Below are 22789 nucleotides of genomic sequence, written 5' to 3'. Positions count from 1 at the left end.
ACTCTCCAACTACTGCTACTGAGAACGTCACTGTTCCCACAGTTCTCAAAAAATGAAGTATGACGGTGAAAACTGCTGGAGCTACGTGCAACACATGCACATACAGTCTGCTTTGATTCCTTCACCCTGGAGCTCTTAGGTGTCATGCAACAGGAAGTTAGGCTGATCCAGACAAGAAGGGAAGAAGCTGGAGAAGTGCTGGCCCCTGAGCAGCTGTGGTGGTGGGGGAGTCCACCCTCATCTTCCCCATCTTTGCTTAAGAGTCCGTTGGTTCTGTACTTTATCCCTGGCCTTAGCAGGGCAGTGGGAGGTAGGGAGCCTGTTTTCCTCTCACCCCAGTGAGCCACAGCCTTCACAGCAGCTCAGAGGACCTGGTGTCACTGGGGGAGTGGAATGGGAGACTAGAGACTCAGAGATGTCACTGTCTACTTAACACTGCCTCACCCAGGCTGAGGGTAGGGAGAGGAGTTGAGTTGCTTCTCACTTAAGATTCTTAGGGTCATAAGTAACAGAAATTAGTTCAAGTTAACTTTATCATGAAAGGAGCTTTGGCCCAGTGAAACACAAACTCATGGAACTCAAGGCCCTATGAAGATCCATTAGTAACCACTGCCTCCCTTGGCCTGTCTCCTTAACCCTGCCTCTCCAGCCAGCTTCCCTGCTGATTGAATAAGTCTCTCCTCTGAGCTGTCTTTCCAGATGACTGTTTGACTGTCTGCCCTTCGTGCCCATATACCTGGAACACTTCCAGCCCACAGTGCCTTCATTTACATTTCCCCAGGTCTGAGAAAACAGCCTGTTTGGCTGCCTGACTCTCAAACTCAATTACACATTTCCCAAAGATTGGAGTTGCTGTGCTTGGGTGTGACAATCACCTTCGCTCCAACCAACAGCGGGCTGACGGGCAGAGGCAGTGTAAAGATGGCAGCCAAGGAGCCTGGGGCTGGGTGAGAACCCCTGATCCTGGGCAATGGGAACCCAGGAGAGAAGAGAGAGAGAAAACCAAGACTGAAATGCTGACTCAAAGCAAGAGTGTCTCTAAAACCACAGAAAGTCAGTGACCAGAAATATGGATCAGAGCAAGGAACAGGAAAGTGAAAGAATCAGGTTGGGGGCAAACAGGAAGCCGCAGCCCTCTTCGAGAACTCAGTAATGTACTGAGCCTTAGCAGTTACGCTGGGCTGAAATGTGGAGCTGGGTCAGCCTGGCTTCATAAGCCACACAGGGAGCTGACATTTACAATGGAGCTGGAGAAAATTGGAAATTAATTCTTACCATTCTCAAAGTAATATAAATAAATCTAAATGGCTTGGGATGCAAACTAGCCGGCCCCTGCTTCCGAGTGCACACCCCTCCATTACTCTCCCAGGAAAGCAGTTTCACAGGCCTTAGCCTCGGCCTCAGTCATAGAGCCAATTCTTTGTTCTACGTTTCTTTCCTTTTGTATAGTGTGTGTGTGTGTGTGTGTGTGTGTGTGTGTGTGTGTGTGTGTGAGCGCCTACAAGTGCACATACAGTGCAACACTGTTGAGGTTAGAGGACCATTTGGGTAGGTCCCAGGGATGGAACTCAGACATCAGATTTACTAGCAAGTGCCTTTACCTACTGAGCCTGTCTATAGGCCAGATTCTCTTCTTCTCTTCTCTTCTCTTCTCTTCTCTTCTCTTCTCTTCTCTTCTCTTCTCTTCTCTTCTCTTCTCTTCTCTTCTCTTCTCTCCTCTCCTCTCCTCTCCTCTCCTCTCCTCTCCTCTCCTCTCCTCTCCTCTCCTCTCCTCTTCTCTTCTCTTCTCTCCACCCCTCTCCCTGTTTTTTGGGACAGGGTTTATTTGTGTAGCCTTGGCTATCCTGAAACTCCCTCTGTAGATCAGGCTGGCCTGGAACTCACAGATCGGCCTGCCTCAGGCCTGGCCAAGTGCTGGGACCAAGGGTGTGTGCCACTGCTGTCCAGTTGCAGGCATTGTGTGGTGAGGGACTGGGTCTGACCCCAGGTGCCGTCTCCCATTCATGTTTCTATGCTTCTAAAGGCCCTGCTGTGAGGCTGCCCCCATGACCTATTGACCTCTTGCTTTGGTCACTGAGGACTTCACTACTGTCCCTGCTCAGAAGCTCCCACCTGGTGCTGTCTGTTACAGTCTTGGACTGTGTTTACATTACCATGGCTGTGACAACACCGGTACCCCTCGACTAAGATTCTGTTCCCTCTGGGAAGTCATGATCAGTTTGGTTTTCCTTGATATGACATCTCTTCGCCTCTGTCATCTGCTCAGTTTTCTCTGCTCTAAGACCCGCACGAAATGTCTACCAATATTGCTTTCTAAATGTCTAAAGCAACACCCTGGATAATATTCAAATTTTGCCTCCAAGCCTCCCCCACCTCATCCCTCGGTTGTACTTCTGCGGCTGTTACTGGTAATCAGGGTGTGGGCCGGGTGTTTTCAGGTTCTCGGCCCTTTACTCAAGGAGTTGAAGTGAAGGCTCACACTGATTGCCCACATAGCGAGGACCTTTGACTCAAAGCAAAACTATAGAACGGGTCAGAATATTTTGCAAGCCACATGGAAGGGAAGTGTTTACGCCCTCGGATTACTGTGTGGGCTTCTCCTTTATGTAGCTGAAGAGAAGGCGTTTGGCTACTAGGGGTGGGATGAGGACAATGTTATGTTTTGATTGATTGATTCAATCAAATAAGCTTTCCCATCATGCATCAGATTTTATTCCTCTGCATACCCAGTTATATACAAGCATAAGATGGCAAATAAAAGACTCTCTCTTAGAAGTTCACTTGAGGACACAGTTTAACCTTACCATACGTGTACCCTAAACCAGTTCAGGCTAGACTGGTCCTCCTACTCTTAGACCAGGATTTACCAGAGAATCAGAAACTGTCCAAGGCTGATAGTTGTTAGAGAGGGTCATAGACTGACATAGGTGGGTTTCTGAGGTTGCTAGGAACAGTGTTTGAAAGGAATGGGTGGTCTGTGTAGTGTGGCGATGAAGGAGCTGAGTTGCTGGTACAGTATTAGAGGAGAGGATGCCATAGCCCGGTGCAAGCAGAATGACAGGTTGCCAAGCTACCCCTGGTGCTTGCCTGCCTCAAGACAGATCCCTAATTGTCCAGTGCTTTGGGCCCGCTCCATCCCAGTCTTCTGAAATGCTACCAGCTGCCCTAGAGGTCTCACTCCTGGGTCCACCGGGTTCCCATTTCTTTGTTTATGCTCTTGTTTGTCTGAGGCACATGCTAACTTCTAAGAAAAAGTCCATGGGATTCCTTGCTGGTCTTAAAGGCACCTATTCCATATTCACGCTTGACTTACGATCGGGTTAAGTACAGATTTTGGTTGGAAATGATATTCCTGTCATGTGTTGAAAGCGTAATGCCCTTGTCTTCTATTTCCATAGTTCCAAATGAAGTCAGACACCATGGCGTCGCTGCTGTGGAGGTAGGAGAATCCTGAGAGGGGAGCTGCCCCATCTGGGGACTTTTCACCACCTTCAGCTCCCCTCAGCTGTGGAGTTTTGCAGGTTAAGGTTTTCAAGCTAAGAGTCTCTCCGGAATTCCTAAGACAAATGCATGCTTCTCCTTGGTCTCTCCCCTGGGAGGGCTGTGGCTTGTAGCTTCCCCCTCTCTGTTGAGTTCTGAGCCCTCACCCCTCTGCTTTCCAGAGCCCAGGTAGTTGTTGAGGTCTTTTGTCCACTGATGTCACAAACCAGTTCAGACTCTGCCTTTTACTCTTCTTCTTCCTTCATTGCTAACTTAAAGGAGTGCTGCTAGCGAGAGAAGGGCAGGATGCATTTGGTCGACTATGTTTCACCAGATTGGAACGGTGATTTCTTTTTCCTACTGTTAAAACCTCTCCTTTCCCATGAAACTGTGAGATTTATGGACTTCCTTCTTTATTGCGATATAATATTTTATATCTCATCAAGAAGACAAGGGATGGTTACTTAGCCAGCAAGTCCCTTGTGGCTCTGCATGTATTTGGCTTTATTTTCCCCCAGCAAGAAACACCTGTGCACATGTGTATTTGCATCCTTGCCTTGGGATGGCTAGGAAGGATATGAACCTTTGTAAAACCCTGACACATCCTGCCAGGCTGCCATCTAGAAACGTTCACACCTGTGGGGAAGAGACAGAAACATTGTCTCGAGAAACCAAGTTAGTTTTTGGTGGCTATGTGTTTAAAATTCAGATCTCCTGTGCTCAGCCCTGGCAACCATGTGCTAGAGAATCCAGGGAAGCTGACAACGGTGTCCTTTTTTTTTTTTTAAGATTTATTTATTTTATGTATGTGAGTACACTATTGCTGACTTCAGACACACCAGAAGAGGGCAGGACACATGTGGGATTACAGATGGTTGTGAGCCATCATGTGGTTACTGGGAATTGAACTCAGGACCTCTGGAAGAGCAGTCAGTGTTCTTAACCACTGAGCCATCTCTCCAGCCCAAAGGTGTCCATTCTTGCTAAGAAATGTCTGTATATGATTGTCTCAACCAGTGAGAAAAAGAATACTGAAGGAAGAAAAGAATGTGATCCCCTTCCTCCCTACCCTTCCTTATCTCCTGCTTTCCCTTGTCTATCCCCTCCCATCCCTTTGTGTCCATTGAACTGGGACAAGTTCTTGCTATGTATTGAAGCCTAGCCTGGAACTTGAAATCCTCCTGCTTCTGCTTCCTGAATTGCATCAATGATTTGAGCCACAGGTATATATCATGGTAACCCACCTCATACCCAGCCAGTACTGGGGATTGAACCCAGGGCCTGGAATGTGTTAAGCAAGTTCTCTACCACTGACTAGGCTGGCCTTGAACTCACTGCCTTCTTATCTCAGCCTCCGGAGTCCCTAGGATTACAGGCTTGTACCAGCATGCTTGACTCCAGCTTCCTTCTTCACAGGGTTCCATTTTGCAGACAGAGAGACGGGGCACAGAGAAAGAAAGGAGCCGGAGCAAGGCTAGGGTCACAGAAAAGCCCATTCAGGTTGGTAGAGTCCAGGGTACTGGTGCTGCCTAGTTAAGGAAATCTCTGAGTCAGACAGGTCTGGAGTGTGACTGGTACTCAAAGCATCTTGCTTGTTACAAACAGTGTGTCAGAGGCAGGGCAGGGTGAGCAGTGGCTTACCTCCAGCCCAGTGCTCTGGAGGAATCGATAAGGCACTTAGCAGGAAGCGCTGCTGGGTGAGCTGTAAATTGGGGCTCCGAGTGCCTTTGGTTGTGAGAGGCCTTCCTGTGAGAAGCTCTAACTGAGCATTGACACACTAATGGAGAATCCCCAAGAGCCCAATGGCTTGACCTTTGGGTGGCCCTCTCCGTGCATAAAGTATTGTTTTGATTCTTATGAGGTCTTTTAGACCCCTACCTGACCATGGCTTTGTGGAACCAAGAGGTTTAAGTTGGGAATGGATGGGCGTGTGGAAATAGGGCTCCTGTATCACCTTTTTTTTCCCACCCAGAGCCTGGGGCTTCTTCTCACAGGCCTCTGTATTCCACAAACTGAAGGGACACGCTTTGATGCTACCTGTCTCCAGACAGCTTGACTCTACCTTTGAGCCTTGAGCATAGCACGCTGAGCCCCAAGGACCTTCTCCGTACAGCAGAAGGTGTGATTGTGAACACGTGGAATTGCCAACAATTTTCCTCCTCCATACTCAAGAGTGTGAACCTGGCCCCACAGAGGTAAGTGCTCTACCACAGAACTACGTCCTGTCCCAGGTCCTTATTTAGTTTTCGAGACAGGATTTCAAAAAGGTGCCCGGTCTGGCTGTTGTCTATCTCTGTTGATGGCCCAGGTAGGGCTTGAGCTTATTGTACTTTCGATTCAACCTACCTAGTAGTTGGGATAATAGGCCTATGCCATCAGGCCCACCCTGCCATTGTTTGTTTGTTTGTTTGTTTGTTTGTTTGTTTGTTTGTTTGTAACAGGGTCTCAAGTACCCTAGAGGAGCCTCAAACTTACTATATAACTGAGGATATTCTTGAACTTCTGTTCCTCCTGCCACTACCTCTGAGTATTGGGATTACAGGCACACACTACGACATCTGGCTTATGTGGTACTGGGGAGAGGACCCAGGATCTCATGTATGCTAGGCAAACTCTCTACCAACTGAGCCACACCTCCAGCCCCTTTACAGTCATTTTTTAAAATAGGAACAACAGATCTCATAGGGACCCAGAGTCTAATGCCACCAGCCATCTAACACCATGAGGATAGAACACAGTCCTCCACACTTAATGCCGAGTACGTGTCTGAAATGAGGTAATTAGTGACATCAGCAATGTCCTCTAGGCCCAGGGCTAAGGGTGAGGAAAAGAACGGCAGGCAGCGGTGATGAACAGGCAGACTTGCTGCTGACGTCCATTCATAGCCTCTCATCCAATCACCGTTGCCAGGGAGCGTTGGCAGGCTGATCTCTATCTCCCAGGCCAGGGCACTGAGGTACAGAGAAGTTAAGTGGATGGCTCCAGACCACAGAGGTGGTCAAGCTGGGACTGCAATCTAGATTCTACCTCTGGAGCTCATGGCTCACGCTGAACCACTCTGCCCTTCCTGAGTTCCAATGAAGGAGGAGACCGGGTGTTCAGGATGTCATGGTCTTTCCCTCATTTTTAAAATTCAGAATGTAAGTGAAGCTATTCAGAGCTGTCCCCTATGAATGAATGCATCTCTGGTGTGTGTTTACAAAGTTATAGAAACCATCAAACAGCTCTGAGGGGGAAGTCTTGTCTCCAGTTTACAAGAGAAACTGAGGCCCAGAGCAGTTCTAGGACCTAAGGTCACACCTTGGGAGGCCGAGCAGCTAGATCCAATTGCAAGCATCCAAGGCTCTAAATCCTGTACTTTTCTCCATGCTGGGCAAGAGACTACTAGTCCATCTTCTTCCTATGTCCAGGGCCACAGTGCTGCCTGTTTGTGGGGACATCCAAAAGACAAAGGGGGCACCTTTTCATTCTGTCCACCCTGTGTGCACTCTGTCTGCACACCGAGCCCAAGAGCCATCCATCCCTGGATCACCCTGAATCAGACTTCCCAGCAGTACCCTCATCCCCCAGCACACACATGCCACAGCCCTGGGGGGAGGCAGAGGCCCTCCTTGCTCAAAATAGCTCTGTGCTATTAGCTGCATTTAATTGAAGGTGTTTCGAGGGCAGCCTCCACCGAGCCCGAACCAAATGGAAAATGACACACTGTCAAATTAATGTCCCCAGACCATGATAAATGGCTGGGCTTTGTGAGTAATGCTTCCATTTCTTGTTTTAAAGGGAAGGATGTAGCCAGCCTCTCTGCATCTGTCCCTGTTGGGGAAAGGTCAGGGCCGTCCTCAGGATAAATAGCAGTCCTGCTAGCCAGCCTGCCTGGGTTGGGCTTCTGGCTTCTGCTGTGGTCTGAGTCCTTTCTCTTACTGTCTCTTGAGGCTTTAAGATTTTGAACAGCTTGTGAAGCTCCAGGCCAGCGTCCATGGTGGAAGGAGCTGGAGATAAGGCTAATCCTTCCCAGAGCCCGCACTTTTACCTCGAAGAGAGCAGTCACTCTGTTATCTTATATGATTACTTGGCATGCCAGATCCGCTCCTGACCTCCAGCTGCACCCCACCCCCACCCCTGTGCCGCTGGTCTCAGCTGCACAAATTCCACAAACCTTCCCTGCATGCTGCAACCTTTTGGGCAGGTAAGGGTACAGTTGCCAGTTGTCCTCCTTCACCCCTGTTCTGGAGGACACAGACAGCTCTGGACAACAGGAGCTGGCCAGGTTCTGTCAGCCAGCTGTAGGATCTCCTGAAAAGAGTCTTTTAGAACAGAACTGTCAGGCAAGGCCACAAGCAAGATGGCTCAGTGATCATGTCAGAACTCAGACAATAAGGGAAAATGGTCACTCTGTAGATCGCCACCCAATCCCAATATCCTGGTTGGTATCAGGGTCCACAGCTTCCTTTCAGATCAAAGTCCTGGCCTTGATGGATCCTTCCTCCTGGATAAGATTCAGGACCACCCTCCCATGAGCACCACCCTCCGCTTCCTTAAATCTTGTCCTTGCAAGATGCTCGTAGGGTAGGGGGAAGCTTAGTCCCCCCCCCATTGAGACACCCCTCTGTTACCCACCACAAAGTACTTTTTTGGGTGACAGGTATCCTCACCCCCACCCTGCTGCCCCACCCCCACCCCCAGTACACACACCTTTGTTGAGCCACAGGTGTGCTTATGGTGATCTTTGGCTAAGTCCTGTTGTTAGTGCCAACCTTGGCCACAGGGCCAGGCAAAGTGATGGAAGAGCCAGCTGAGAAATCATGTTACTAGAGCAAGGGTGTTGGACCTGTTTGTTCTGCTGCGGAGGGGTGGTGTGAGCTGACTGCCAAAGGAGAAGCAAAACAAGCAGGCAAGCTTTGAAAAAAAAAAAAAAAGGAATTCAGAATCTTCTAGGTAACAAGAGCCTGAGCTTGCAGGGGTCGGGGTGGGGTGGGGTGAGCAGGGCTGAGACCCATGGCTTGCATCAACAGCCCTTTCCAAGTCTCCCGGAAAGGCTGACAAGGATGCTAGGGAGGGAGTCAGAGGCAAGAAGGTGGCAGTGCCCCAGGTCACATAGACTGTAAAGCGCCTGCCCGTTGGAGGTTCAAATCTAGCTCCTTCTATCTTTCCATCTGCCCACCTATCTGCTCTCTGGGCTCAGCCTCCTTTCCTCCCCCACCCCTCCCATGACTGCCTGAGACAATATTGAGGGCACAGTCGCTCTCCTAGCTCCATTATCGCCGACTCCTTTGCCGCCAGGGAACGGACCATCAGTCCCTGATGATACATCGCAGAAAATTGGTTGTCAGGCCAATAAATGTATCCGATTGGATTTTTGACATTGGGCTAACCCATCCGCAAGGCATTTGATTAAAGTGCTAAGAGGCTGTAGCTGGGCAGAGCCTGCCCTGGTCTAGCCTAAATAGGCACTGTCTCCTCTCCAGGCGAGAGAGGCCCCTCCCTCCCTGTCTGCTGCTCATCCCCTCCTCGCTCATTTCCATCCTTCACTGCTCTGTAAGGGTCCAGCTTAATCACGGCTCCCTGAGGAGAAAGGGACGGCCAGCTTGGCTGCAGAGGGATCGCTTTTCCTTGGCTGCTGCTGGGGTGGTTCCTGGGCCCCAGGATCCTTGTCTGGAACCCTGTCTGGGCTGCCTTTCCTCCCAGGTCTGGGCTGTCAATAGGCACCAGTCACCAAGGCCATCCCTCCCTGGGAAGTGGAGTAAAAAGAGGCCCTATTATTACCCAAACTGTTTTCAGAGCTTCTCAGGCCCCTCTCCCTAGCTAAGTGGGTGAGTCTGCGACCCATTTCCCAACCTACAAAGATAGAACCACAAACCTAGGTGGAGCCCCCCCTCCTCCCAACATACTTTCATGACTTGAATCAGAAATAGTGGGGCTGATTAATTGGGAAGCATGGGACTTATTACTGGTTTGCCATTGAGGATGATGTAATCACAGTGGGTGATGACGTAATGTACCCTGGGGGGGGGGTGGGAACATGCTGTTCCATTCTTTGTAGCTTGGGCCCGTAGACATTTTAATTATTGGAATTACTATGGAGAAAACCTTATTGTGAATCCATCTCCATTAGTCTGTTTTCTTCCTTCTGTAATCTCTCTCTTTCTTATTGCAATTTTTCCTCTCTGAGTTTTTTTTTCCCTTCTTCTAAAAAAACAAAAAACAAAAAACAAACCAAAACCTGCAGTGTCTCTCAGAAAGCAGGCATTCATCCAGTTGTGCTGAGGGTTGGGAAGACAGGAGCTGGTGAGTCTAAAGGACTTCAATGCACAGTGTCTGACTGTATACACATACTGGAGACACTCTGCCCCTCCTCGTGGGTTCTTACACGGGCTGCCTTATTAGGGCCCCTGTGACAGCCCGGAGGAGGGCTGGCCTTTATCTACTACTTTGAAGAACTAAGAGGATGCTTGCGGAACCCTTCCCTCATACGGAGTGAGCCTCGGAGAAGTGGACCTCAACCTCAGCCACCGTAGTCCAGGTGGTCAGAGGGACAAGGCCCTGGGCTCTGGGCTCCCATCCAAGTTCTTCCTCTATGACCTGCTCTCTGTTTTCTCCAATCCATAGGCCTTCCCTTGACCTTGGCTTCTGATGAAAGATTGGATTCCTGTATTTTCCAAAGTACATTTGCCTTTTATGTAGTTGAGTCTCTTAACCTTTCCCTGGGTGTGAACTCCAGCCAATGACCTGGCTCCCAGAGAGATACAGGTACCAGGAGAACACACACACCCTACCCTGGTCCTGCCTTCTGGACTTCCCAGCTCAGGGCAGGGGACCTCTGTAGAAAGCTGGAGCAGACAAGTGTACAGTAAAGAAGCCGCACTCCATGTTTGGAAGTGTGCAGTCGGTAGACCTTCCCATCCTCTCCATTCCAAGCAATAAAGTTAAAGGACTCAAGGCCTGTAAGTCAGGGGCTGAAGGTGCTGTGTTTGGGAGGATCTCTAAGGCCTCCTAGACCCTCAGCACTCCTGAGGCCAGGAAAGTATGACTCAAACACACTAGGGAAGGAAGGAAGAAAGGAAGAGAAGTTTACGTAGACACACAAGTGGGCTAGGGGTCCTAGGCCAGGTGTCTTCCCCGTCCCTGCTTTCCTTATCCGTGGGGTCATAAGCGTTGGCCTTGGGAGCTGAAAGAATGCGGAAGAATAGGGGTGCAGCCTGGAGCACAGAGGACAGAACATACTGGGAGCCCCCAGTGTGCGTGGCTGCCTTTCCACTATTTCATGGGTTAATTGTCGGGTTGAACAGAGCCTAGGACCTGATTTACAGTAAGACAGTAAATGTCCATTGTCCTCAGTGGTCGCCTGGAGCCAGAGCTGACTCATTCAAGGAGTCTGCAAGGCTCAGGGGAAGGTTGGGCTCAAACATCACAGGAATGAAGGAGGAGCTGTGGCCAGACCAGAGGCTTCAGGGTCTTCCTGTAGGCTGGGGATGACGCGGATGACGCGTTTTCATGAATCAGCATGAGTGAAAGGAGGGAGGGATTTGGGTTAAAGATCTGACACTACCGTTCACAAGCTGGGTGATCCTGGGTAGTTACATACGCTCTCCAAGGGTTAGTGTTCTACCCTGTAAAACGGGAAGGATCAAGGCCCGCCTCTCTGGGTTCTGGGAGAATTAATTACGTGAGTGATGTATGTAAGACACCTGATGCACAGAGGCTGCTCAAGACACTCAGTGACTCTCTCCTTCCACCCTGCTTCTGTGCTCACAAAACTGAGGCTAAGGAACCGTCAGCAGGTTGGCTCCCTGGAGGAAGCCAGCTCTGTCAGACTCGGAGGAGGCCCAGAGAATCTAAGGGTTAGACCATGACGTTCTCCTCTCCTCCTGAGGGCATCTCCCTGTCAGAGCACAACAGAACAGACGGCTACCCCACCAGGCTGCCTCTAAAAATAACCTCGTGTCTTGGCTCAGTACTGACACATGCTCAGGGCTTCCTCCTGGCACCGTCCCTGCCCTCTCTTGGTTCTGCTCTGCCTCGGTGTGAGGCTCCTCCAAGCAGCACCAGAGACATGCAGATCTCAGCAAGGCAGGGTGTGGTTCACAACAGTGAGCTCTGGAGCTGAGAGGACAGAGATTGAGGCTGTCCTGGACCGAGCCTCAGGGTCCTCCGCCTCTCATCTTCATCCCACACCTAATGGGTGGAAGGAAGTTCCCATCAGCCCTCTTTCTAATGCTGTCCAACCCAGGAGGCTTGCTGGAGGGAGGCACCTTGACGGTCTGGAAGAGAGGAGGCCGTGAGGACCCTGTGGCATTCCTAAGCCCTTCTCTACCCATGATCTCAGCCTTTGCCTGCCTTCATTACCTGTGCTAGCTCTTGGCAGAGCTGTTTCCAGATCAGACCCAGTTCTCACTGGCCATGCAGCCTTTAATTCAGGGAAAGAGATAGAGGACAGGGGATAGATAAACAGAATTACAACAGAGTTCACCTAGTGAGTGTTGACACTTTGGGTCTGAGTGAAAGCAGGAAAAAGGAAAAAAAAAGATAAACAGAATCAATGCCCTGCTCTCCCCCACCCACCCACACACACACACACACACACACACACGTCCTCACATAACCTAGGCTAGCTTCCAAGTCACTATGCAACCAGGAATGAGTTTGAACATCTAATCTTCCTAGTTTTATAGTACTGAGATTATAGACATACATTGTCATATCTAGTTTATGGACTATTGTGGATCAAGCTTTGAGAGTGCTGTGTATCACTCTACAACAGAACTATGTTCCCAGACCCCTTTCCCCCTTCTCTCTTCTCTTCTCTTCTCTTCTCTTCTCTTCTCTTCTCTTCTCTTCTCTTCTCTTCTCTTCTCTTCTCTTCTCTTCTCTTCTCCTCTCCTCTCCTCTCCTCTTCTCTTCTCTTCTCTTCTCTTCTCTTCCTCTTTTCTCCTCTCCTCTCTTCTCCTTCTCTTCTCTTCTCCTTCTCTTCCCCCTCTCCTTCTCTTCCCCCTCTCCTTCTCTTCCCCCTCTCCCTCTCTCCCTGTCTCCAGAGGCCTGTCCCTATGCTGTCCAGACAGGTCTTGGATACCCTTGAATTAAGGGTGTCTTAGAAACCCATTCTCCTTATTCACAACCATGAGCATAATCATGGTCTCCATTTCTGGAGATATTCCTTTCTATATAGATAGGTCTCTGCAAAGGCCCACTGTGGAGGCCATGGAGTGGTAGCTGGGTGGGAGCTACTCAATGAGCATGTGCAAATGTGAGCTGCTGCCCTCTAGATCTACAGGGGCTGCCCACTTCTCTTCAAGGATTAGGCTCCAAAGCTGGGCACCAGTGATCATCCCAGAGTGGTGAACTGATCCTGGACCAAGAACTTTGCCTGAGGAAGGAAGGCAGTGGAATGGAGGAGATTCCAGTGTGGTAAAGCAAGGCCTGTGGAAGGAGAGAAGCATAGGTCTGACAGAAAGGTCTACAGGCCTGACTGTGGAACACTGAGAAGTCTGCAAACACCCTGGGGCTTGGGGAGTAGGAAGGAGAATCAACATGAAGGTTCTGCGGTGGTTAGGGAGGTCCTGTGGAAGTGTCGCAGCTGCTGCTGTCTGGGCGGCAAGATCCCTCCTTGCCTCCAGGGGCCTTAGCTTTCTTCATATGGAGAAGAGTACTGTGTGCAAAGGGACTAGCTCAGGGCTCAGTGAGACCTGGGTTTTCATCAGCTTTCCAAATGGGGAAATCACTTTCCCCTTGGGGATGGATTACAATTCTGAGGGTTGAGATTGCTGTGAGGGTGGGGGACCCCTGAGAGCCTTCTTGGGGTGGCAGACTCAAACAATAGGTGGTGAGTCTGCAAGCCTTCTAGTAAGGCCACCAATAATCAGCAGTATCAATTGTCCCAGGGCCGTGAGAGGCCCGTGAATCACAGCAGGTATGTAATGAGTACCAGGAAGCACTCAAGTTATTCATTCAAACTACCTTGGTTGAAAATCACAGATGCAGCCGCATGTGACATTGATGGCATTCTGTTCCCTGCCCTGCTGAGCAGACGCCCAGGCAGCCCAAGGACAGTGTGCCATCCAGGCTGGCTCAACCCCAGCTTCCCAACCCTTGCCCTGACTGACACGAAGCCCTGCCCTGTGGGCTGGATCCCAAGCCCCAGATGATGCGAGTGTTGGAAACATTCAAAGAGGGAAAGGAAAAAGTGAAGCTGGTAATTAGCTGCAGAGGATACTGGGAAAATCTCTCCCCAGCTCCTCCTGGGGCTCCGACTGATGAGGAAGCAACCCCCTGGGGGCCAGGCTCTGGCTCACTCTCTCCCTTCATTACTGCAGTTTTTCCACCCTGGAGTTTCCATGCTGGGCTCTCCGGTTTCCTCTGGGAGATGCCAGGTGGCGGAGTGGAAACAGCCAAGGCTCTGAAGTCAGAGGGTCTGCGTTCAAATCCCAGCTCCGACAGCTGCTAAATGTGTCTTCTTGAGAAAGGGACTTAACCACTTGGGGCCCTGATTTCTTCAGTTGTGACTCCAGGGTGACAACTCAGGGACAGCTACATGGAGGGCTATGCTTATATTGTACCAGACACTCAGCCCCTGTAGGTCTCTTTGCTCTGTGTGGTCTCAGTTCCACAGAGAAAGAAAAGAAGGAGGAAGGGTCATTGTGATGCTGATGTTAATTATCAACTTGGAGGTTCTGGAATCACTTGGAAGATGGGCCTCTGGGCACGCCTGGGGGTGGAGATAGGGCTGGTTGGTAGATTGGTTGGTTGGTTGGTTTTGTTTTTCCAGGTAGCGTTTCATTGTGTAGCTTTAGATATCATGCTAGCTCTGTAGACCAGGCTGGCCTCACAGAGATCCTCCAGTCTCTGAGTGCTGAGATTAAAGGCCTGTGGACTAAAGGCCAACAAGGGTGGCTCTTAATTACTAACTGAAGTGGGAGAAGACTGGTCCACTGTGGGTGGGACCATTCCCTAGGCAGGATATGTGCAACGGTTTAAATAGAGAAGGGTAGCTGCCCTGCTGAGTGCCTTTGCCTCTGCTCTTTGACTGCACCATGACTGGCTCAAGCTCCTGTGGCTCTCACTTTCCCACTATGATGTGGGAAACCCTTAAGAAACCTATAAGGAGCCTTTTAGGGGGTATTTTATCATAGTACAAGGAAAGCAACTAAGTCGTCCTCATAGAGATATTAAGGGGGAGGGGTTGGCTGGGAATGGGGGAGGGGTTGGGAGGAGGGGACAGGAGCAGGAGCCAAAGACTGAGGACTGAGCTCATCTAAGAAGGGAAGCAGGCCCATCTTCTGTGGGACCCTGGAGCCTCCTCCCTGTGAGTTTCTCAGAGTGGGACTAGCTTTTGAGGCTGGTGGCCAGGCTTCAGGTGGGATAGGAGCTGTTAAACTCTAAATGAAAAGAAAGGCCCAGCAGGCCCAAAGGCCAAGGCCCCGACCAGGAATCGGAAAGGCAGCTCGGTTCTTTCTTTGTGCTTTAGTCTCTTCATCTGAGAAAAATAGAGTCAGTAGCAACTGTCTCCCAGGGCCACCATCTAATTATGCATATGACATAAATCCTGAGGATCTGGGTGCCCAAATATTCCTGCACAGCTCCCGGGACTGCTGACACCCATATACTCTTATCTGTGTAAATGTAAGAGGAACCCTTGTTGGGCAAATGACATGGTCTATCCAGAAGCCTGGAAACTTCCCGAGGGAGAACATTAGTGAGCACTCAGTGGCAGGCATAGTGCTAGGGTATATATATTCAATGATGCAGACATTCTGTGACCACCATCTGCTGGGGGACACAGAGGGTAATGTCTGAGAGTGTATGGCTCCACAAACAGCCCTGCCCTGTTCCCTCTCCTCTGTAGAGCTATCTGTGAAATACATCAGTAATATTCCGAATATAGCTTTGGTAGGAGCTTGTGTATCAGCCAGCATTGCTGTGGAACAAGCAACTCAAAACCCTAGGGTCTTGTTTTTTACAGTTTTGTTAATGAACAGCCAATGTTGTTCATGTTCATCTCATGGGACTCCCCCGAAAGCTGCATTCCTTTGGATGGGAATGCCCACCAAAGGCCTGACACTGGCTGTCCACTGAGTGCCTGTATCTCTTCCAGGTGTTCTCGCATCACACATGGGCATCCCTGGCGGAGCATTCTAAAAGGGCTAGGGCAGAAATCCTGCAGCCTTTTGAGGTTCTGGCTGAAAAAAAAAAAAAAAAGACCTGTACAATAGCCTTCCCACCATGTGCCTCGAGTCACAGTGGGTCCAGGCAGCAGGTGACTGGGGGAGGGGAGCATACACGATCTCTCACTAGATGGCCAGGATTAATTCCAGCCTGGATGCTAAGTCCTGAATGTGAGCCTTTAACCTCAACCGTATGTACTTCAGTGTCTTCTGCAAGATGGACAGTATTGATCCCTGCTAGTCAGGGGCTATTATGACCAAGAAAGAGGTTGTACAAAGTGCAGAGCATCTGACATCTGGATGCCCCAAGCTGGCATAATGCACAGCTTTTGCTCACACTAGCCTATGAACCCTGAACTGAAAGAGAGCTCCCGTGAAGCAGGGGATGAGGGTCTTTGGCCAGCTAACCACCCAGTCTCCAGACTCCTGGTTCAGTGCTCTTTCTATGATGCAAGCTGCTACACAGACTAAAGCCAAGAAGACAAATGCTCCAGTGCATGGAGTGAACATTCATCTCCTCACACACAGTGGTCGTAATTGACCCGGGCTGCTCAGGATCACATAAGTTGATCTTGGTGCTGGAACAGAGAGCAGGGGACATGTGTCATGTATCTGCCACCCTAGATCCCTTAAGCTTTGACCTCATCTCTCCTCCTGTACTAGTGTAGAGTGGACGTAGTCCACTAAAGACCTTTCCTTTCTGTCTGAGGAAACACAGGAAACAGAATGAGCAGGGTTCAGGGACTAGTATGAACGAAATCGATAATTACGGCAGCCCGGGACACAGGAATCAGGTGCATGCACTCGAGTGCACACAGCCCCTGAAGTCAAGGCAAAAAAGCCTGGTGGGGTCAGGATTCCAGGAGAATGCTGGGCAGCTGCTCTAGACAAATGGCAAGCTCCAGGTTCCAAGGAAAGACCCCATTTCAAAAGGAACACAGAAGGTTCCTGGAGAATGACACCCAATTGTTGACATCTGTTTTACACACACACACACACACACACACACACACACACACACACACGTGGAATAGAAGACCTGTATTTTTCTGGGCCCTAGCTGTAGCTCCTGCCCAGGAGTCCCAACCTTGTTCCAGAGCATAGGTACAGGCTGGCCCCCCTCCACGTTGCTCTCAGGCAGTGGCACAGCTGTAGATTTGCATCCTGTAAAACTGGGAGGGCCTTTGGGATTAGTGGGCTCAGGCCATTGTTTACTAATGAGGTGATGGCTCAGGACAGGCCTACACTTGCCTGCAGCTGAGCGCTGCCTTCCTCAACCGTCTGTGTGTAACCCTGGGGAAGTCCTGCCCTCATCTTCTATGGAATGCAATCTGTGGGAACTCTGTGGCCCAGACAGGACCAATGCCAGCTTTGGATGACCCCCTGGAAAAAACAAAACAAAACACCCACCCCATCCTTGGTAGAATAGAGCTCCCTCAGCAAGCCAGACAGATTGTAGCAATTCCGTCCCTGTTTGACCCCAAACCTAAGTGCCTTGTATAGTGCACAACCTACTCTGCCTTCTATGGAGCCCTGGCCCATGCCCACTACTGAAGACCAGCATTAAAATTGGCCTACACGAGCTGCCCATGAGCTACAGTTTGCCAGAGTTAACACCAGGCCCATCTGTGGATGCTGGGAGCTTAGTCAGCTCCAGGCCAACACTGCTCTGCAGGAAAACTCCCTCAGCTCAACAGGAAATCTGGATTTTCATGTGAATCCTACAGTTTTCAAAGGTTGGCAAGGAACTCTTTTTTTTCCCCCCTTTACACTATGCTTGCCAATCTTCCTCAGACCACAGACCACACGGGACAAATCAGTGGGCTGACAGATTTTAACCATCTCACTTATCCCAGATCCTCCCCAATACAGATGCGAGATGACAGGGTAGTGACGTGTTCAAGATGACACTGGGAGCCAGTGACAGCCTGTCCCCACAACCTTCTCCAGTGCCTATGACCCACGCTGCGCCTGCGTTTCACAAGTCAGCGTGGATCGCACACACACCTCCCGCCTGGCTCTGGCCCCAGCTGATATTTTTACCAAATGTCACAGCAGTTTGCAGGAAGGCCCCAGGTCTAGCTTGAGCCAGTGAATTACGATTGCTTGCCAGAGGGCTGTAAACACGATTCTGATTAATGAATTTCTTAATGGCTGGGCCCTGGGTGCAGACCTTGCCTGAGTGTCACCCCCGGCAGACACATAAGGAAGCGTTGGCCCAGCAGTGGGAAGATTTGTGTCACGTCTCTGCCTCTGAAAGGGTGCTCCAAGCCTGCTGGCTCCAGGAGCTGGTGGTAATCAGCACTGCCTGGCTATAGATCCCCCTGGCTCTGTTTGTGAGCGCCAGCCGCCCTGTGCCTGAGACCAGGGACAGCCTTGATTGATCTTTGGGTGGAAATAGCACTGGCTGGCTGCCATCTTGATCTCAAGGAGCCTGAAAATGCCCTTATCTGAATCCAAACACACAAAGAGGAGGCTTCCTCTTGTACTGGTTTGAGGATGCCCTGCCTGAGACCTGAGCCAGAGCAGAAAGCCCTGGAATGTTAAGTTGGAGACAGCAGAAAACCCCGAATTCTGACCTGTCCAGACTCCCCTACGTTTCAGAAAACACAGAAACTCGGGAAAACCGCCAACCGCAGAATGCTCTCGCTGTGTGACTTCAGGCTAATCCCTTGACCTCTCTGGGCCTGTATCTTCTCAAACAGAAAGGAAAGATTTTCGGTGAACTTTGTTCACTCGCACTAAGTGCAGCAAAAGAGGTGAGGTCAAAGCTGGTGAGGTAGAGCCAGGGTGACAAATAAGTGACCCATGTCCCCTGTTCTCTGTTCCTGCACCAGGGCCAACCCCAGCAATCAATTCTGGCTGGGACCAGTTCTCATAGCTTCTTTAGTGCAGGTCCCTGGACAGCCAGCTCCTGTCCATGATGATTGTAACACCAAGCAGCCTCCTACTGGCCTCTCTGAAGCCCCACCCACCCACCTTCAGGCTTCCCTGGAAGCCATTAGGTTAGGAAACACCCTACACAGTGCCCCAGACACCCACAAGCTTAGGTGAGGCTCGCTAGGCTCTGCAGTATTGATCCTCTCACTCCACCGTGCACATCTGGGAGTTTACCCAGTCTGCTCTGGAGTATAGAGGAGAAAGCAGATGTCTCTCTTCGTCAGCTGTGAGGTGGCAAGACTATGAGAAGCTCTTTAGAGTCGAGGACAGAGGTATCTGTCTGGGAGAAAGAAAGGCTGTATTCTGGGTTGGGTGGGCGCAGGCAGCCAGCAGGGCTCTGGAGCCCTGAAACACCCCCTTTGCTCAGGTTCCCTTTGGACAAGCGCCTCCCCACTCCTCACTCCTGGCTGACTCTCTCAGGCTGACTCTTTCATTTCTGAGTCTGGGGAGTGGGTGACCAGTTTGCTGCTTGTTTGTGTATTCTCACAGGGACAGAGGCACCCGGCTGAGCATGCCCCACGCTCAGTATTGAATAGCTGGGACAGAGACACCATCAATGTCCTACCAATTCACTTTTCTGCTTTTTCCAGAAAACGTTTTGCCTTAGACCAGAGCCCGTGAAGACAGAGCCCTGAAAGAATTATCCACCCAGTCTCCTTGCTTTACAGAGGGAAGTAGGTTACAGAGAGGGTTAGTAAGTGGCCCATGCTCACACAGCAAATGAGCAGAGGGAGTGATCCCGGGGCCCTTCTCTCCTAAGGAAGGTCACTCTTCCCAGGTAGTGAGAATTCCAAGCACACACCGAAGTCAAGCACACAGGCAACCTGTGGCCTCCGGATTGGCCACTTCTTCTGAAGCCATAACCCGCCTGGGACATAGTGGACAGTATATTTATTTGTGGCCATCCAAAGAGGAAGCTCTATGGGGGAGCCCGTGTAATCAAGCTCTCTTTTTAAATCTTAGTTCCTGGACTCACTCTGGATTGCAGACATCTGCATGTGTCAGTCTGCTGTGAAGGTCTGAGCTGGCTGTGGACGAACAGGGAGAGAAGGTTCTCAGAACATAGTCCCACTTAGAGGAGACCCTGAGAGTCGCAAAGCAATAAACGGGCCTGCCATTTCCCCAAGCCCAACTCGTACAGACTGATGTTTTATTTGATGGCCAAACTGATTTCATTTTCTTTAAGAGATATTCTCCCAGGGGCTAGAGAGACAGACAGCTCGCTGGGTAAAGTGTTTGCCAGGCAAGCGTGAGGTCCTGGGTTTGGATCCCCAGCATCCTGGTAAAATCTGGGCAGAGCCGTGCCCATTTGTAATCCTAGCACTGGTCCTAGGAGGAGGTGGAGATGCCAGGCTCCCTGTGCAGCCCGCAGCTAGCCATGCCCACCAGTGAGCTCTAGGCTCAGCGAAAGCCCTGCCTCAAAATGTAAAGCCATTGAGGAAGACATGCAAGGTTCTCTCTTTTGTCCTTTATATAAGCATACATGGGCACACTCACCCGCAAACATACGTGCACACAGACATATATGCCATACAGCATTCATTCCTTGGAATATATTGCTAAGGAAAACCGCTCAGGCGCCCCTTTACATCAGCCATGGAACCATTTTCCCATGAGCCATTGGCAGGGCAGGGGTTACTATTTCTGCTCAGATCAAATAAGTTTCTACAATAACATGTTTGCAGGATGTGTTATATATGGTGTGTTTTGTCGCAGCTCGTAAATTCCAGCTCCCTTACCTTGAACAATAAGAAAAACAGGGCTGAATAAAGAAAAGGCAGAGAATGTTGATAACAGGGCACCGAGTTAACCTTTAAAACCAGAATCAAATACCTGAATGGAAGCTGAACCCTTTCCTGGAAGTGGCTCTCCATGAACTGATGACTAAAGGCATACCCATAAACCAACAGACCAGTGGGAAAACGCCAGTCTTTCCAGAACAATCATCTGGGTCTACGAAGTGAACCAAACAGCTTTCCGCCATGGACAGTGTATTTAACTACCGTCCAAAAGCACGCTCAGTTTCTGGAGGGGGGATGTTGGAGGTGGGGGCTAGGCTTGAAATACAAAAAGCGAACCTGCTCTTACTGCTTTCTGAGAGACTACATTTACTTCCGTAATGCTTGGGATCCACGTGTTGTGTACCGAGCATTGTGGGTAGTACAGCCTCACTTCACGGCTGAGGTGGGTGCCTTCATACCAGAGCCTCTTCCACAGCTTGCCCGTTAGTCACACAGGAGTTCTTTGCATGTGCCTGGCTTTGGCTGAGACTAACTCATTTGCACTCCTTACTGAGGAGACACAGGCAGGAGGCTCCCTGGGGTGGGGCTGGGGGGTGGGGACAGCCAGTCTAACTAATATGCTGGCTTCAGGTTCAGTGGGACCATGTCTCAAAAAAGAAGGTGGAGGGCACACTCGCACGTGTGTGCTCTCTCTCTCTCTCTATCGCTCTCTCTCTCTCTCTCTCACACACACACACACACACACACACACGAGGGGAAGTGGGAGAGAGGTGGAGGGGAGAGAGAGAGAGACTTTATTCCATACATTTTATTAGAAAGTCATGATGCCTTCCACTCTCTCCCTATGTGTAATTCCAGGCTGCCCATCCAGCTGGCTCCCCATGGCCTCTGGTGAGAGAATATGTGTGTCTGTGAAGCATCACAGGTGAGCCCCATGCAATCTCAGGCCTAAGAACTCCCACAACTTTTCTCTTTCCTTTGAGGACCCCCGACCTCCCCTTCTGAGGTTCACAAGGGCATCTATTGGCCTAATTGAGAAGCTAAGCTGCAGACTGGCTAAAAGTCCCTCAGAGGGGCAAGGACAGCATTCAGAGCCAAGCGGCAGGCTGGGGGCTCTGCCCGGGGCCCCTACTTGGGAGAAGTCGGCTTTGTTCCCCATGCTTTCCTGAAATCAAGCCTGAGGGTCTCAGAGAACCAGCCACCTAAGGACTGAAGGTTCCTGCCGGGCATCCGCCTGGCCTCTGCAGCAGCAGCTCACGCTAGGAGCCTCAGCTGGTTCACCAGCAGCTCATGACTCCCCTGAGCACTCCCAGTTAATAAATCCCAGGCCCTCGTGGTGTGAAAGGGAAGAGATTACTAGTCCAGGCACTTGGCTGGCGCTGCAGGGTCTCTACACACCTCATACATCACATCTGATACCTCAGGGAGGTGTAGGCTGGCTTGGAGTGTTCTGTGTGGGGTGAGAAACAACATCTCCTCCACTCATGTGCCCCTTCCCAGACTCCTCTGCTTCCACCTGGACCCCAGAGGCAGAGTGCCCTTATGATAGTGTTGAGAGATAGTACATCCCTGCTCTCTGGTAGAGTACACTGCTCTCTCTCTCTCTCTCTCTCCCTCTCTCCCTCTCTCTCTCTCTCCCTCTCTCTCTCTGGGTGTGTGTGTGTGTGTGTGTGTGTGTGTGTGTGTGTGTGTGTGTGATGCAAAGACAGAGACACACCCAAGTCCATAGGCCTGCAGAGAGACCACTGTACTGTGTGGTGTATGTGCATGCTTATATGCGTGAGTGTGCTAGAAGCCAAGCTGGGAGCGGGCAGACCAGGGACAGAAGGAAGGGGAGAGACAGTAGAGAAAAGAAGAGGGACAGAGCATGTAGGGGTTTCATGGAGTCAGAGGCCTCCAGGGTCTGCATAGTCTAGCTGTCCCCTTCAATGAGATATCGAGTCAGAGCTAGTCCCCAGGCCAGGGGACAGAGGCATGCACAGTCTTAGGAGTCCAGGAGATAACAATATACAGGAGCCATGCAGGCCAGTCACAGACTTGGAACGGGACAGCTGGCCAGGCTTGCTCAAAGGTCTCAGCCCCCACACAGTTCCAGGTCACTCTTGCCATGAGGAACAAGAACATTCTTTTGCCAGATTTCTAATTTCCCTTCTCCTGAACTTCTGTAAAAAAAAATTTCCAAATTTTAAAGAAGCCTCAGTTGGGCCAAACAACACATCCTGTAGCCAGGTTCTGCCTGCTCAACACTGGGCTTGGTCTTTCCGCAGAAGAGGGGGGCAGTGGGGGGCATGTCTGCCAGGCTACTGCCACTTTCTGTCTGTGGGGTCCTGGGCCTCTGAGTTAATCTCTGAGCCTCTGTCTACTTATCTACACGATGTGGATAGGAATGGCTGTGGTGGCCTGAAGATAACACTCCCTCCTACAAGAGCCAGCAGTTGGCGTGCAGCAGAGCTCATCAGACGCTAGGCCCTT

At 50.5% G+C, this 22789-nt stretch overlaps 2 long non-coding RNA genes and 1 other non-coding gene across 3 annotated transcripts; all 3 read left to right on the top strand.

Annotated features, from left to right (window-relative positions):
* Positions 1–4869: 4869 nt before the first annotated feature.
* Gm34264 lies at positions 4870–21198 on the top strand. The gene is made up of 3 exons (XR_379514.2): positions 4870–4980; positions 5453–5675; positions 21176–21198. It is a non-coding gene; the product is annotated as a predicted gene, 34264 (long non-coding RNA).
* LOC115487266 lies at positions 11932–11979 on the top strand. The gene has a single exon (XR_003948451.1). It is a non-coding gene; the product is annotated as a small nucleolar RNA SNORD56 (small nucleolar RNA).
* Positions 18758–19713, top strand: Gm51683. The gene is made up of 2 exons (XR_003948180.1): positions 18758–18847; positions 19539–19713. It is a non-coding gene; the product is annotated as a predicted gene, 51683 (long non-coding RNA).
* Positions 21199–22789: the final 1591 nt, after the last annotated feature.

The sequence above is a fragment of the Mus musculus genome, chromosome 9 (assembly GCF_000001635.26).
Source record: "Mus musculus strain C57BL/6J chromosome 9, GRCm38.p6 C57BL/6J".
In the NCBI taxonomy this organism is placed as follows: Eukaryota; Metazoa; Chordata; class Mammalia; order Rodentia; family Muridae; genus Mus; species Mus musculus.
The sequence above is the reverse complement of the archived record's forward strand: the minus strand, read 5'-3'. Positions and strand labels throughout refer to the sequence as shown.